Below are 16,619 nucleotides of genomic sequence, written 5' to 3'. Positions count from 1 at the left end.
TCAATTGTGCGCGGGACAGGTGAAGGCCTCCAACCTGCACAGCTCAGGAGTGGAACCTTCTTTTCCATTGTGCCTTTTGGCTAAGTCGCGTGGTCTGTTCCCTCACTGCCCCTGTAGTGTGTTGTCCTTGCTGCTGACCTATAGTGGCCATCTAAAATCACGAGGTGCCGCCAAGAGCCTTTCTCCTGTGAGGAGGGTTTGGGGAGGAGCTGGCTTGGAATGAAGTTTCCAGAGTCACTGTGGATTGGGTGGTTTTTCTGGTTTTGTTTTGTTTGTTTTAATGACTTACACGTATACATCAATACTTGGTGTTCTGGGGGTTATTGTTGCAACAATAACAGCAACAAAAAAGCCAAATTATATATAGTAAAAAAAGAAAAGTGCTGCTTTACCCAATCCCTCTAAATCCACTTTCTCTTCCAAGTGAAGTCCTGCTTTCCGTGTAGTGTTCATCTGCCCAGACCTTTTTCAATATATTTAAACCCAAATGTCCTCATACTAGATAGTTTGCATTTTTCACTTTACAACAGATCTTAGAGATCTTGATTGACTTCGTTCTTATTAATGGGCCGTGGTGTTGTGTCCCATGGATAGATGGTAATTTATTGAATGTTTACAGCTTTTTGATATCACAGCCAACACCTTCCCACCTAGGTGTGCATCTTTATAATAGATTTCTAGAAGTGGAATTATTGGGTCCTTTAAAATGTTGAGACATACTGACCTCCAGAAAGGCTGTTCCAATTTCTAGTCCTCCAACGACATTTGAAAATTCCCATTTCCACATATTACTATTAGCAACTCTTTAAGAAGTTTTCTCCACTCACCTGAGTGCAGAATGGTTTCTTGTTTTTCTTCCTAGTCTCTTTATAGTTCCTACTTTCCTATCTTCTCCTATGTGTGCTCTCGATACATGGAGCCTCCCAACAAGGTAAGACATTCCAGGTGTGCTTAGCAGCCCAAGAGAAAAAACACAACTGTGAGCCGATTTGGGGGGAAATGTATGAGGCGGGTGTCCAGGCAGACCTCAGTGAGAGGAGTCAGGGAGGACACGCCCCTTCTGCCAGTGTGGGGCGGGGGATGGGCGAGGAGAGCAGAGCAGGGCAGGGAATCACAGACCTGGTTTCCACTCCAGCTCTGCACTTACCTTTCTGAAGCTCTGCCCCGTTTCTCCTTTGGGAAGGAGAGGCCACTCCATGCTTTGGCTGTGCTACCTTGGAGAAGTCACCTTACTTCTCTGAGCTGTGGTTTCCTCCCCTATAAGATGGGGACAATAACCCTTCCCATGCCTATTCCTGCAGAGTTGTTGCCAAAATCAGATGAGTCATGAATTTTAAAGAGCTTTGTAAACTATAAAGTTTATGCACAGAGAGGGATGTTTTCAGAGGCGCTTGAAAAGCAGACGTGTTTGGCCCCACCATCTGCGGTCATCCAGACAAGGCCAGCTTTTCCCTGACAAGGTGGTCCTGATCTTCCCACCTCTGTTTACCAGTCCCTAGGGAGAGGCACAAGGGGAACTTCACCTCCAGTGGGAGTGACTCACTGCCAAACACTGGAGAGGCTTTTGCTGGAAGCCTGCCCTTTATACAGCAGCCACAAATGTTCTGAAATGAGTGTGAAACAGTTCAACGGGGAGGGTGGGGAGGGCCAGTCCTGTGGTCTCATTAACATGAGACTCTGCTGAGATTTGGAGGGACCTGCTTTTTTGCCAGGGGAGTCTTTGTCTGACAGAGTCTGAGGGGCCCTTAGAGACAGCTCCCCCAACCTCCTCATTGTATAGAAGGGGAGACTGAGGCCCAGAGAGGAGAAGCAACAAAGTTCAGGGTTTCAAAGCACCTCCGAAGCCATGAAAGATTGTTGGCAGAGAAGTTAGGACTGAATCCTGGAGTCTGGATGCCTGGTCCAGACCTCCCATTGCTCCTTCTTTCCATCTGTAACTTCCTGCAGTCACATGGGAACTACCTGTGTGTAGCCTTGGAGGTTTGAAAAACCCCAAATCTTTGGTGTAAAGAGGATAAATGATCAGCCCCAATTTGGTTGAGTGCTTTATAGATTTCCAAACACTCTCACAGCTAGTTGCCCTGTAGGGAGGGGTTATGGTTCCCATTTTACAGATGAGGAAACTGAGGTCATGGAGGATGGGTTCCTTCTTGCCCCAGGACACTTGCTGGTAAAGAGCCCAGCCCAGGCTGGAAGCCTGGCAGACTATTGGTCAGTGTTTTCTCCATTACTCTGTCCTCACTGGGGTCAGGTGTTGGCAGTTTGGTACCACATCTCTTTCCCTGCACAGCTATGTTAGAGCCCTCAGCTGGGTTTCAGGTCATCTCAGTGGGAAACCTCTTTTCTAAGGACAGGATGTTGCTTGGTGGTATTGCTGGCAAGAACCCCTCTCAATTTAAATCCCTCAGCCCAGCTGACTCCTCTCTGTGCCCAAGGGCTTTGGCATCCCTCTCCTGATGTCTGGGCTGCATCGCTGGAGTGCAGGCCCTGGAAACTCTCCAGGGGCTAACAGCTTTTAGTGAGTGCAAAGGAAACTGGATTCCTTTTATGAAACTGGTCGATCAGCAGCATCAAGCACTTCTGTTCTGGACTGGTGCACTGGAAGGAATGTCAAATGAAAGCAATCCTGAAGTTGGAGGGGACAGGGGGGTGTGAGAGGCCAGGGTGCTGTGGCATCCACATGGGCAGTGCAGGCACAGGATGGAGGCAAGGATGAGGTGGAGATGAAGACAGTGAGTAGGGGTGCCTGGTAGGACCAGCAGAGACAGCAAGAGGGCTGTTTGAGCCTCTTCTCCCAGCTCCAGGCTCTGTGCTCTACTAAGCCATCTTCACTGAGTTATTCTTTGCGTTCCTGATCCCATGATGCAACTAACCAGCTAAGTACTGTTGGACACATCACTCAGTCTCTCTAGGCCTAAATTTCCCCTTCTGTAAGATAAGGGAGTTGGGTCAGTTGACCTCTAAGATCTCTCCTAGCTCAAGGAATCTGTGGTGAGGGTTTAGGGAGATCTGGTCATTGACCCCGATCCTGCCACTGCCAGAGGTGTGACCATGAGAATTACTGAGCTTTGTACCTCAGTTTCTTCCTCTTAAAAATGGGGATAATAATGGTTAACTCTAAGGGTGGTTGTGAGGATTACATATGTTCAGAAAGTTAAAGTGCTAAGAGGAGTGCCTGACTCATAATAAGCACCATGCAAGGGGTGGCTGTTGTTTTTATTGTCATCTAGAGTCTGGTTCCTTAACCCATGGCTGGCTGCCATTCAGGAGCCCGGCTGTGTGGCGGGGTGTGGTGCCTGCCACGAGCACGGCTCCCCTTTCCTCCCCTCCTTCCAAGCCAGCTCAGAGACTCCCTGCCCAGTCACAGTCACTGGTCCTCAGTGATCTCTGAGGGCACTTCCCGGGCTGACCCTTCCACACCAGAGTCTCCCTCAAGAGTTGGGACCCGCCGAAGCCTTTGATCTATACAAGACCAAAAGGGCACCATCTGCAGAGTTTCCTCTTCAAAGCGCCTGCCCCTTCGGCCCTCCGCAGCTCTTTGAAGCCTTCTCTGCTTGCCAGGTTGCCATCTGCCCCACCAAAGGGGTTTCTGGTCACCTCCTCTCAAGTTGCCACTTACACAGCTTGGGGGACATGCCCAAAGATGAGGGCAGGGGACCCTGTGCTTGCTTCTAATCAAGGAGTCAAACTTAGTAGAATCGTCAGCAGCAGAGATGAGCTCCTTGGGGTGGCCGCAGAGACCCTTCACATCCCCTGAGGCCTCCTTCTCTGTCTCATCTCAGGCACTTCCCCCTTTGGTCCAGCCTCTTCTCCGTGCTGGCTCCTCTCTGTGAGGCGTCCTCCCCCACACCTGGCTCTGCATTCCTCCCCAGGCTGGGACAGGTGTGCCGCCTCTGTGCTTCTCTCCCCTCGGGCTTCACTCTGTACCAGCTCCTTGCACAGGGCAGAGAAATACCCCATCTGCTTCCTCATCGGTCACCTGCTGCCACTGGACTGGAAGGCCCCAGTGGACAACAGCCTTTCTGTCCCGTCACCCTGCATGCTGCCTGGCGTGTCTGGGTTCACTAAGGATTTCAGTAAATCAATCTCTATCCATTAGGCCAGATTCTTAGGGGTGAATACAGTGATTTCCTTTCTGTGGCCCATAGTCTGACTGCAGCTAGGATGGTAAGATGGGGGTGAGAGGGGTGCAGAGAGGTCTCAGTCCCTGTCATGACTCGCTGGGGCCATGGGGAAGAAGGGAGGCACTGGCAAAGTTGGGAAGTCACATTCCCACAGAACTCAGCTCAGGTCATTCTGTCATCTATTAACTGAGTCTTGTTTTGGATGTGACATTGTTTGTTGTTGGAGGATTCTTCTAGAGATCTCAGTGGAAAGTTCTGGGCTGGCCACTGGAACCAGCAGTGACCTGGGCCCTGCCATGTGGTTCTTCTGGGTGGCGTCAGTGTTGGGCATTGGGAATGAGCACACTGTAGTTTGTGTCTGAGTTATGTTTTTTGCTCTCTGTGATGTTCATTCTGAGTTGTCGTCACTTCAGAATCCTCTCTTACCAGGATCGGGTAATCCCATCCTCTAAAGCAGTTCTTGCAGGATGGTCCTGGACCAGCAGCAATATCAACACCTGGGAACTTGTCCACAGCAAATTTGAGGGCTCCACTCCAGGCCCCCTGAATCGGACCCTCTTGGGTTTGAGAATCCCTGTATTGGAGGAAGGGGAAGCCTTCAACTGAGGCCACTGGGCTCTTAGGCCCACTTTGTCAGAGAAAAGGGCCAGGCACACTGAGCCACCTCTGACCTCTGTCCTTGGCTTTCCTCTAGGCTGCAGGATCACCTGGGCCACCCACATACCTGCAGATCTTCTATCATTAGGAAGCAGGAGGGGACTCCTGACAGATCAGATTCTAATCCTGATGGTCCTAGTGCCTCACCCTGTGCCCCAGCTTCTATTTGAAAAACTTGCTGATGCTTTTAGGTGATTGGCTGTCGGCCCCCAAGCGAGAGACGTCCTCTCCTTCTTAACGCTTTTACCTCCTGCTCCGTTGTGAGAGACGTGTGGGCCAGCCAGCAGGGACTGCTCCATATTCATCTTGCCCTCTCCCAGGTAGCTATTCGTGCAGCCTTTTTGGCGCTGAGGGGAGGGCTCCATTATTTCCCAGGGTGGTATGCATATGTGATATGATTTTTGTACAGTTTTAATAGTTGTGTATTTATGTTATTATATACCAGGGGGGAAAATTACTAGCCCATCAAAACTGAACTTCATTGATGTTCTTGTTTAGAATGAAATCTTCATTTAAAAAATGAGTCTGTTTAGAGGAAAATACTAAGCTAGCAAACACATAGGTGGTGCGTGTCCACAGTGAAATTGCCTCTAAGAGGGTACAGGAGGGACTGAAGTGTGAGGACCACTGAGGTGGACGAAGCCGTTTGGCTGCCCGTTCATTTAGCAGATGGGGCTGGATGAGGGGTGGGGGTGGTACCGGCAATAGACTTTCCCTCGAAGCCCTGGTCCAGTGCTGATAGTCAATGGGAAAAACTCCAGGTCAAGGTCAAGAATTGGCCCTGCAGACCTTCAGGCTTCTGAGGCCGAGATTCCACGGGACAGACTCTGAGGTTCAAGCAACACTTGTTCCTTCATGTGCATGCCCCCAGGTGGAAGTGCAGGCAACTAGCAGGTGCTCTGCCCACCCATCCCTGCAGAGTGGGAAGACCCCACCTTGGTGAGAAACACCTTCCGTCAGGGCCTGCGGTTTCCAGTCCTTCTGCCATCCTGGTGGCAGCGTGTATACATTTGCGGGCACATCCAGGGTTTCTTTTCCAGGGGTGGCTGCAGTGGCTGAGCTTTCTGAGGAAAAGGCAAGCTAAATGCCTTGGTCTGGCTCAGAGCTCTGCCTTTGGAGAGATGGCCCACTACACTCCACCCTCCACTCTAGAACAGGGAGGAGATGGCGGACACATCCTCTGTAACACTCCACAGCAGGTCTTCAGAGCCAAGCACCCACCCACCTCACACACCCCAACTCTTAAAAGAAAGGTGCTGCCCTCTACCTTGCTCAGAGAGGATGGGATGCTTGGCTGGGATCTATGGTGCTAGCCCCAGGGCTCAGGCAGGGCCTGGGTGAGTGCCACACTCACTGCTCACCAGGGCTGTGACATAAGATATATCTCCACCCAGGCTGCATGGACCCCAGAACACAGGGGTGAGTGAGGGCCCAGAAGGAGATCCTGGAGGCCTCTGGGGGCGGTCCTGGCCATCCACCTCAAAGCCCTCACCAGGGACACTTCCTGGGGCCTCCTGCACAGTCCTTGGGCCAGGTTCCCAGAGCACGAGGTGATCCCCATGAAGCAGCTGTTGCACCGGTACCGCTGGGTAGGAAAATGTAATTATGACATCATCTACTGCCATTTATGGGGCGCCTACTGTGTGCAGGCGATGACATTCAGTCGCCCAGCATGGTCCGTCTCCATTTGGAAGAACAGACTCACTCAGGAAGGATTAAGTCACTTTGCCAAGGCTTCACCAAGCGTTGGCAGGTGTAGGTGTGAACCCAGGTTTGTACCTCCCCTTGTGGAGAGAAGGAGGCCGTGGGCCTGGGCCAGTATCCCCCATCCATCCTGCCCAACACTCACCACAGGAGCAAGGAGGTAGGTATCTGGTCCAAGCAACCCGTGTCTCAAGCAGAGCTCCTCACAGTCCCCCGGAGGTTTCGCTGTGGGATTCTGCATTTAAGTCTTAATGATCTTCCCAGATCCCAAGTCTCAGAGCCCAGCACTGTCCCTCCACACCTGCTCCTACCAAGGTGTCCCAGGGGACTTTGTTTCAGCCTTGGCTAAGCTTGGCTAACAAGGCGGCGCATCTTGTCATGTGTGGGTCCCCAGAGCTATTCCGGTAATTCTGGCTGCGGTTTCTCCCCAAGGCCCATCTGCCAGGCTTGGGTAATGCCAGGGCTATGTGAGCAAAGGAGTAGAGTTGGAAGGTATGTGGAACCTTCAGGAAATTGTAAGTAGTTAGGGCTGGACAGTTCGGTGTGTAGGGTGAGAAGGGGAGAATGGGTTGGGGGAAGGAATGGTGAAGGCCCCACATGCCTCCATGTTTGGACTTCATCTGTCAGCAGTAGGAAATAGGGAGCCACAGAGGGTTTCAAATTGGCGGTGAGAGATGGTAGCAATCTTGAAGGCTGATTGGGACGAGCAGACTAGAGTCTGGGAAACCGGCCAGAAGGTTACTGCAGGAATTCAAAAGAAAAATAATAAGATTGTAGTTCATTTCTTACATAAAAAGTTTAAGTTCTCTTTGTTATTATTTTTTGCTTCTTTGTTTTAAAATACTCATTATTGTTTTCTAACCATAATATTGATATATACTCCATGCAGAAAACTTGGAAAACACAGAAGAACAAAAAGGAAAATTAAAAATTGGCCATAACTACCCAGTGAAAGGTCAACCTTAACATCTATAGGCATATGTCTTTACAGTTTTTTCAATACATATAAGTGAACTTGCATAAATGAATACATGTTCTTACTATAGAAACGGCTTCTTTAATTTAGCAACCCAATGGGAATGTTTTCCCCGGCCAGCAGATATTCTCCACCACCGTGACTCATAATGGCCTCTCGACTGTGGGCCTGGTGACCCCATGAACTGTCCCTGCCTTGGCCACAGCCTGATGTGTTTGGGGCTGCTTTTCTCCAGTCTTCTTTATCCCTGTGATCTGTTCCCTTCCTTTCTGTCTTCCAGTATAGTTCTGCAGGTAGTCTGTCCATTGATGGTCTTCTTAATCATTTTCCGGAACTGTTAGAGATTTTTTTTTGTTTTTAATCTTTGACATTTTGAGGGATCTGGGATGGTACAGGAGGTATTCTCTGTTGCTGTTTTTATCCAATAGCTGTTGAAAACTAAATATGGAGACAGTTGCAAATTTTTCCTGATTACAAACAACAATGCAGTAAATCCATACTTGTATTTTTGTGTGAACATCTCTGATTATATTTCGAGGATAAATTCCTAGAAATAATGTGTGCACATTTTGGAACCTTTTGTACATGTTGCCAAAATGTCCTCCAGAAAGATCATACTAATTTAGAGTTTCTTAGCAGTATATGAGAGTACTCATTGCCAACACTGTATATTATTCTTTTTTGATCCTTGGCAATTGCTATTTTAATTTGCATTTCTTTGATTACTACTAAAATTGAATTTCTTTTTTACTAGGAATCGTTCTCATTTCTGTTTCTCCTTTCATAAATTGGCTGTTCATGTTATTGGCACATGTTCCTGGTGGAGTTTTTCTTACTGATTTATAAGAGCTCTTTATAAAGTAAGGATATCCGCTCTTTGTCACAGTTATTGCAAGTATCTCCCCATGTTTCATGTGACATTCAATTTTGTTTTTTATGTTATTTGATAATATTGAAAAATTTAATATCTAATATAGTCAAGTATAAGAAGACCATTTTTTTTTCACTTTTAAGTTTAGCTTGGCATTCTCTTCCCATCCCAAGAATTTCTGTAAATTCACCTACGTTTTCTTCTAGTACTTTTATTACTTCATTTTGTAATTTAACCAGAATTTCAGCATGTGGCCTGAGATATCATACCTTTCTTTCTTCTGTCCTCATAATCATTCAGTAATTCTTCTGGCATTTAATGAATGCATCTTTTCCTGACCCATTTTAAATGCCTATGCTAAATTTTATCTTTAGAAAAAAACATACTGCTTTTTTAAATATATACTTTCCAGTTCTATGTAATAGAAATATAATATAAGCCACAAATGTGATTTAAAATTTTCTAGTAGCCACATTTTAAAAAGAAAAAAGAGATAGGGAAAATTAATTTTAATAATACATTTTATTTAATGCAATATACCCAAAACATTATCATTTCAACATCATTTCAAATGCAGAGGAACCACATGTGGCTAATGGCTGTTATATTAGACTGTTTCTGCGTTTTAAAAGTTTTATTCCATTGATCTAAGTATCTATTCTGAAATTGGCATCCCAATGTTTTGAATATTCCTTCTTTCTAATATAATTTTATGTGCAGTCCTGCCTTCTTTTTTCACAATTGTCTCTATGTTCACCCATTAATTTTTGTAAGGTTCCAAAAATGCCACTGGTGTTTTTATTTGAATTTCAGTAACTCCAGAATTAATTTAGGGCACATTTGACATCTTTATAATACTGAGTCTATCCATTCATGAACAAACATCTCTCCATTCAAAATATCTTGGGTCCTTAGTAAAACTTTGTCATTTTCTTCATGTTGATCCTTTCCATTTTATGTTAGGTTTATTTTCAAGTATTCTACATTTATTATTACTTTTGGGAATGGCATCTAATTTACTTGACATTTTTAAAGTGGTTATTGCTAGAATATAGGAAAGCTATTGATCAGTGTATTTACATTTTTTGACTGGCCATGTTGAATTTTTATTACTTCTGGTAGTTTTTCCTCTCTTAATTCCCTCGAGTTTTCTAGATAGACAACAATACCATCTGGAGCAAGAACAAATTTGCTTTCTGTTTTCCACAGTTACACCATCTTTATCTTCATAATTTTTCATTGAGGAGGTACTGCAGAGTGGTTAGAACAGAAAAACTTCCTGGATTCCAGTTCTAACTCAGCTACTTACCAGCTAGGCGACCTTGGGTAAATCATTTAATTTTTCCATATCCCTGATAATGGGAACGTACTCATATTACCTCAGATGTTGTGAGTATTAAAATAAATTAATAGGGCTTCCCTGGTGGTGCAGTGGTTGAGACTCCACCTGCCGATGCAGGAGACACGGGTTCGTGCCCCAGTCTGGGAATATCCCACATGCCGTGGATCGGCTGGGCCCGTGAGCCATGGCTGCTGAGCCTGCGCATCCGGAGTCTGTGCTTTGCAACGGGAGAGGCCACAACAGTGAGAGGCCCGTGTACCGCAAAAAAAATAAATAAATAAAAAATAAATAAATTAATTAATACATATAAAGCACTTAGGTCTTAGAACAATGCCCAAAAGAGCACCCGATATATTAGCTATTATTACTGTTATTATTATTGCCTCATTTACTAAAAATTCTAGTTTTACATATATATTTTTTATTTATTTATTTATTTTTGGCTGCATTGGGTCTTTGTTGCTGTGCGCGGGCTTTCTCTAGTTGTGGCGAGCAGGGGCTTCTCTTCATTGTGGTGCGCAGGCTGTGCACAGGCTTCTCGTCGCGGTGGCTTCTCTTGTTGTGGAGCACGGGCTCTAGGCGCGCAGGTTTCACTAGTTGTGTGGAGGCTCAGTAGTTTGGGCTCGCAGGCTCTAGAGCACAGGCTCCGTAGTTGTGGTGCATGGGCTTAGTTGCTCCGCGGCACGTGGGATCTTCCCAGACCAGGGCTCGAACCCTTCTCCCCTGCATTGGCAGGCAGATTCTTAACCACTGTGCCACCAGGGAAGTCCCATAGAGTTACATTTTAAAATAGTGATAATAGTGAATATTCTTGTCATGTTCTTGCTTTAATGAGAATGCTGTTTGTAAGGTATGATGTCTGTTAGAAGAGCAGATATTCCTCATCATGTTAAGGGACGTTCTATTTTTATTTATTAGGTGTTTGAACCAGATATGCATGATGAAAAATCAGCTGTCTTTTTAGAATCTATATCAAAAGTTACGTGGTTTTTTCTTTGCTCTGTTAGTGTGACAGTTTCCTCGTGTTCATTCTATAATGCATCATTCATTTAACACCTCTTCATTTAGTACCTAGCACACTTCGGGCACTGTTTTAGGCCCTGTGAACACATCGGTGAATGAAACAAAGTCCCTGCACTCCAAGAGCTTGCATTCTAGAGGGGGACACACATGATAAAAAAAAAAACCAAACAATTAAGCAAATAAATGTATAATATATCAGATAATGGTAAGTGCTAGGGAGAAAAGTGAAGTAGGATATGCCATGGGGGGTGGGGTGAGGTCAAGGACAGCTTCAAAGATAAGGTGATATTTGAGTATATGCTTGCAGGCAGTTAGGGGCAAGTCATAGGATATCTGGTTGAACAGGGTTCCAGACAAAGAGAACAGCATGTGCAGAGGTCCTGATATGGGAGTGAGTCTGGTGGTGCTGGAACCACATCAGGGAGGCTATTACGGCTGGAACAGAATGGGTGAGGGGGAAGTGGAGCAGTTTTTTGTGGGGTTTGGGGAGATTTCTGGCCCTTACAAGACATTAGTGAGGACTTTGGCTTATACTTTGAGTCAGTTGAGAAGCTACTGGAGAGTATTTTGGGTTTTGTTTTTATTGAGAAGCCATTCACATAACATAAAATCAACCATTTTATATTTTACAAGTAAATAGTTTGGTATGTACACAATGATGTGCAACCATAACTACTATCTAATTCCAGGACATTTTTGTCACTCCAAAAAAGAAATCTTATTTCCATTAGCAGTCACTCATTTCCCCTTCCCTCCAGCCCCTGACAACCACAGATCTACTTTCTATATCTACGGATTTGCCTATAATAGACTTTTTATATAAATGACACCATAGGGATGGGAGGTAGGGGAAATGGGTGAAAGTGGTCAAAAGGTATAAACTTCCAGTTATAAAATAAATGGTTCCGGGGATGTAATATACAGCATGGTGGCTGTAGTTAACAATACTGTTTTGTATATTTGAAAGTTACTAAGGAGAGTAGATCTTAAAAGTTCTCATCACAAGAAAAAAAAATTAACTGTGTGACATGAGGGATATTAAGTAAACTTACTGTGGTAATCATCTTGCAATATATACATATATCAAATTATTATATTGTATACCTTAAATTTATACCATGTGATATGTCAATTATATCTCAAAGCTAGGGGGAAAAAACTAGGAAAAAAAGGACCATAAAATATGTGGTATTTGTGTCTGGCATATTTGTGTATCTTCTTTGGAGAAATGCCTATTCAAATCCTTTGTCCAGTTTTTAATTGGGTTATTTGTCTTTTAGCTATTCAGTGTTGAGTTCTTTGTATATTCTGGATACTAGACCTTTATCAGATATATGGTTTGCAAATATTTTCTCCCATTCTGTAGGTTGTCTTTGTACTTTCTTAATGGTGTCTTTGCACAAAAGCCTTTAATTTGGTGAAGTCCATTTTATCGGTTTGGTTTTTTTGGTTGTTGTTGTTGTTCGTGCTTTTGGTGTTGTATTTAAGAAACCATTGTCTAATCCAAGGTCGTGAAGACTTAAACGTGTGTTTGCTCAGAAGAGCTTTATAGTTTAAGCTCTTACATTTAGGTCTTTTTGCATTTTCAGTTGATTTTTGTATATGGTGTGAGGTAAGTGTCTTTTGTATGAAAAGCTATCCAGTTGTCCTAGCACAGTTTGTTGAAAAGACTGTTATTTCTGCATTAAATTGTCTTGGCATCCTTGTTGAAAATCAATTGGCCATAGTGGTATGGATTTATTTCTGGACTACTTGAGAGCTTTTTTAAAAGAAGGGTATGATCTGACTTACATTTTAAAAGGATCACCCTAGCTGCTGAGTGGAAGGTGGTAACTTGGACTAGATAATGAAAACCAGCTGGATTCTGGATATTTTTTTACAATAGAGCTGACAAAGTAGATTTCTTGATGGAATGTATGTGCAATGTGAAAAAGAATAGAGAATGGACTTGAGGATATGGGGAGGGGGAAGGGTAAGCTGTGACAAAGCGAGAGAGAGGCATGGACATATATACACTACCAAACGTAAGGTAGATAGCTAGTGGGAAGCAGCCGCAAAGCACAGGGAGATCAGCTAGGTGCTTTGTGACCTCCCGGAGGGGTGGGATAGGGAGGGTGGGAGGGAGGGAGACACAAGAGGGAAAAGATATGGGAACATATGTATATGTATAACTGATTCACTTTGTTATAAAGCAGAAACTAACACACCATTGTAAAGCAATTATACTCCAATAAAGATGTAAAAAAAGTAAAATATATCAAAAAAAAAAAGAATGAGTCATCAAGGATGGGGCCAAAGTTTTTGATCTGAGCAACTGGAAGGAATAAGTTACTACTTATTAACTTGAGGAAGGATGCAAAGGAGCAACTTTTAGAGAAGGAAATCAACAGTTTAGATATGCTTATTGGATATCCAGATGGAGAGGTTGACTAGGCAGTTGGATAAATGGATCTGGAATTCACATTTACATTAAACCATATGAGCATTCCTAAAATAGGCCTTTCTTTGTTATGCTGCATTATTCTTTAATCAGTTTAATTATCTAGTTTTTTTCTATAAACACATGTGCTAATAGTTATATTTTACTTTGATTATACCATCTTCAGTCGGGTTTAGTTGTCAGAGTTATTCTAGTTTTACAACATGAATCAGAAAGCTGTACGTCTTTTTAGGTGCTCTGGAACAGTTTATAGAATATACAGTTTAGCTGCTCTTTGAATATCAAACAATGAGTCTATGAAACCATCCAGGATTTTGTGTCCCCCATCCCACCCTTGATACAAGTTATCTTTTTGGCTTCTTCCATGCTTCTTGATCACTTTAGATTTATATTTCTTACGTGGATTTTAGAACTTATGTTTTCCAGAGAATAGTAAACTTGCTTAAGATTTGCAAATTTATTAGTATATATTTCAATACAATTTAAAAATTTTTTTTGTCTTTTGTTATATGCTCTCTCATTACAGATGTTTCCCCACTTTTTTCCTTGATTAAGCCAGCTAGTTTGCTTCTTTACTGATGCAACTGGTATCAACATCTTAAATTCAGTATGCAAAAAATGGTCATATTTGTTATTTTTTCAAATTAAATTAAACCTGGATCAGGCACTCCACCTGCCAGATTTACTGGGCTCAGGATCTCTCTCTCGAAGCGTCAGCCTCTTCCAAAATAGCCAACAACCTCTCACCCAGCTGGGGGAGCCTGCATTCTGAAGCCTCTTAGGGATGCTGTTGACACTGGTTGGACTGGTTACCTCCACTGATCGAGGTCCCGAGACACACTTCCAGGCATCCTCAAGCTCCTCACTAAGTTCCTTTTGGAGCCACTCCCAGGATGCAGGAACATTTTGTCAGAAGTGATTTGGTCATTTTCCTCCCATGGATCCAGAACCTCTGTTGGCTTTTTCTTCTCTGATATCCATACCCCCCAAGAATCAGAGAGGGTTTCTTTTAGAAACCTACCCCTAAATGGTCCTATTCCATTTTGCTGCTCATACGCTTTAAAGCAGACACCTTTGTTGCTTCTGGGGTCCACTTGCTTCCCCTTTAAAGATTATCCCCCTCCCAGAGATAAACAAGTTTTCCAGACATTTCCTTTACTGAAGAACATATAGCAAAAACACAAGTTAAATTTTCTGTGAAACATCCCATTATCATTTTTTTTAAGCCGAAGAACCAGTACTTGGCTTTTTATTGGCTTTGCTTCTATTTGCCTACTTTCTAATTTATTTTTTTCTGCTTTTATCTTTATTAATACCATCCTTCTTCATTTATGTTTGTTTTGCCATTCTTTTTCTAACTACTTGATTTGCATATATATTTTTTACTCTTTTTTTAGTTGCTATCAAATGTATTTAAGCCAATAAATTTGCCTTTGATTACAGCTTTAGCCAAATCCTATACTTTCAGCTAAATAATATAGCATCCTCATTATAATAAGACTATTCTATAATTGCATTTTCAGTTTAAAATGTTAGGCATCTACTTCTCTAAGTACCAATATAAAATTGCAATATCTATTGTTAGTTACAGAAATTAGCACGTTTATTTACTGGCCATCCCTCACTGCCTCTAATTTTGAATTGTTATAATTTGAGTTTTTATTTGACTTTATTCTTTTTTTATTGAAGTATAGTTGATTTACAGTGTTGTGATAGTTTCTGGTGTACAGCAAAATGATTCGGTTATATATATACATGTTTTCTTTTTCATATTTTTTCCATTATGGTTTATTACAGGATATTCATATAGTTCCCTGTGCTATACAATAGGACCTTGTTGTTTATCCATTCTATATGTAGTAGTTTGTATCTGCTGTTCCCAAACTCCCAATCCAACCCTCCCCCACCCCCTCCCCCTTAGCAGCTATAAGTCTGTTCTCTATCTTGACCTTGTTCTTTACATTGTGGATATTCTTTTTCAATTCTTATTTGAAATACTGATTTTATTTTAAAACGATATTATAATAACTATGATTTTTAAGATTCAGATCCATATTTATATGGCTTCAACTTCTATTGACATATCTTTCATGAGTTGTGTCTTTTGATTTATCTCTCTGTGGCATGCATACATCTTTCGGTAATATTTTTCAGCAAGGGTATATGGTTTTTCTATCTACCATGCTGTTACATAGACTGCAGTCTCTCTCTGTTGCTTCTCCTATGAAGTATAAATTTCTATGATCATAATATTCTTCCTCAAACCTCTTTAGACATTACATCAATGTTGTAATGAAGTCTGATACAATCTGATTTGATCTCTTTGTAGATGTCTTTTTTTTTCCTCTGCTGGATGCTTGTGGATTTCTTTCTTAATCTTTGGAATTAAAAAAGAAAATATGGCTCATGTCAGATGTTTGTCTATTTTGTTTAAAATATGATTACTGTTTTTTACTTGGAGAATCAGTGTTTAGATTACAGAATTTTTCTTGTAATATATCTTTAATTATATTAGACGCTTTTGTTCTGGTATTTTTTTTAGAAGTATCAGTAATTTATGAGTGTGTCTCTGTCGTTTATTCTCCATGTTATTATTCTCTCTCTGGTCATTTTTATCTTAATCCTTGTTCTGTATGTTCTGAGAAAACATCTCACCATTGTATTCCACAACATCCATTGGTTTTCTACAATTAAATTCTGTCCTTTACTGCTTCTAATGCCTCTCAAAATTCTCATAATATTATTCATTTCCTGTCACTATCATCTTAGCTCTACCAGCTTTCTTTTAGTTTCAATCTCTTCTATTGCATATTGCATTCCTTACATCTTAGAGGCCAGGTTTTCTTTACCTTTCTTGAAGTACAAAACAGACAATACATTTTACTTCCGGTTCTTATAGTGAATCTTTTTAGAGGTGATGTTCTTCCTCTGTGTGCGTTCCTTGTTTGTCTCCTTTATGTTTCAGAAGATTTTCTTAGGTTACACGTGCATTTTAGGTCTTCCCTGACCTGGTATTCGCTTACTTCTCCTGGGGCCCCCTCATTGCTTTTTCTGGATGCTATGAGATTTTTCACCTCGGATATTAATCTGGAAGACTGGGTGATGAAAGTTCACATTACCAGCCAGGGACAAGCAGCCTGAGGGGTTGGGAGTCATTTTGTGCTGTGGGCATTTCGTCTCTACTTTGTGCACAGCTGTTCCCGGTATATCCTATCGCTCCTGGTCTCTTCCTTGTTCTCCTGCCCTCTGTGTCTGGGAGACATCCAGGCCTATCATGGGAGAACCAGGCTTGGGTAAGCGTTGTTTGTCCTTGGATCTAATGGCCCAGCCGCTCCTGAAGGCTCTTGGGCTGCACCGTGAGAGGTAGGCTCCCCATGGTGGGCTCTGTACTGGTCCTGTGGCTCCAGCACCCATTCACTCGCCAGCAAAGACTGTGAGATGGGTCCTGTGGGCACGTCTGCCCTCCTTGCAGCACCATGCTG

At 43.0% G+C, this 16,619-nt stretch overlaps 1 protein-coding gene across 1 annotated transcript in view; it reads left to right on the top strand.

The window, feature by feature from the left end:
* Window positions 1-16,619, top strand: part of GABBR2 (gamma-aminobutyric acid type B receptor subunit 2) — a 365,880-nt gene that overhangs the window by 142,156 nt on the left and 207,105 nt on the right. The gene's annotated exons all lie outside the window — the stretch shown is intronic.

This window comes from Monodon monoceros, unplaced genomic scaffold, assembly GCF_005190385.1.
Source record: "Monodon monoceros isolate NGI ecotype Baffin Bay Population unplaced genomic scaffold, NGI_Narwhal_1 Super_Scaffold_5, whole genome shotgun sequence".
NCBI lineage: Eukaryota > Metazoa > Chordata > Mammalia > Artiodactyla > Monodontidae > Monodon > Monodon monoceros.
The sequence above is the reverse complement of the archived record's forward strand: the minus strand, read 5'-3'. Positions and strand labels throughout refer to the sequence as shown.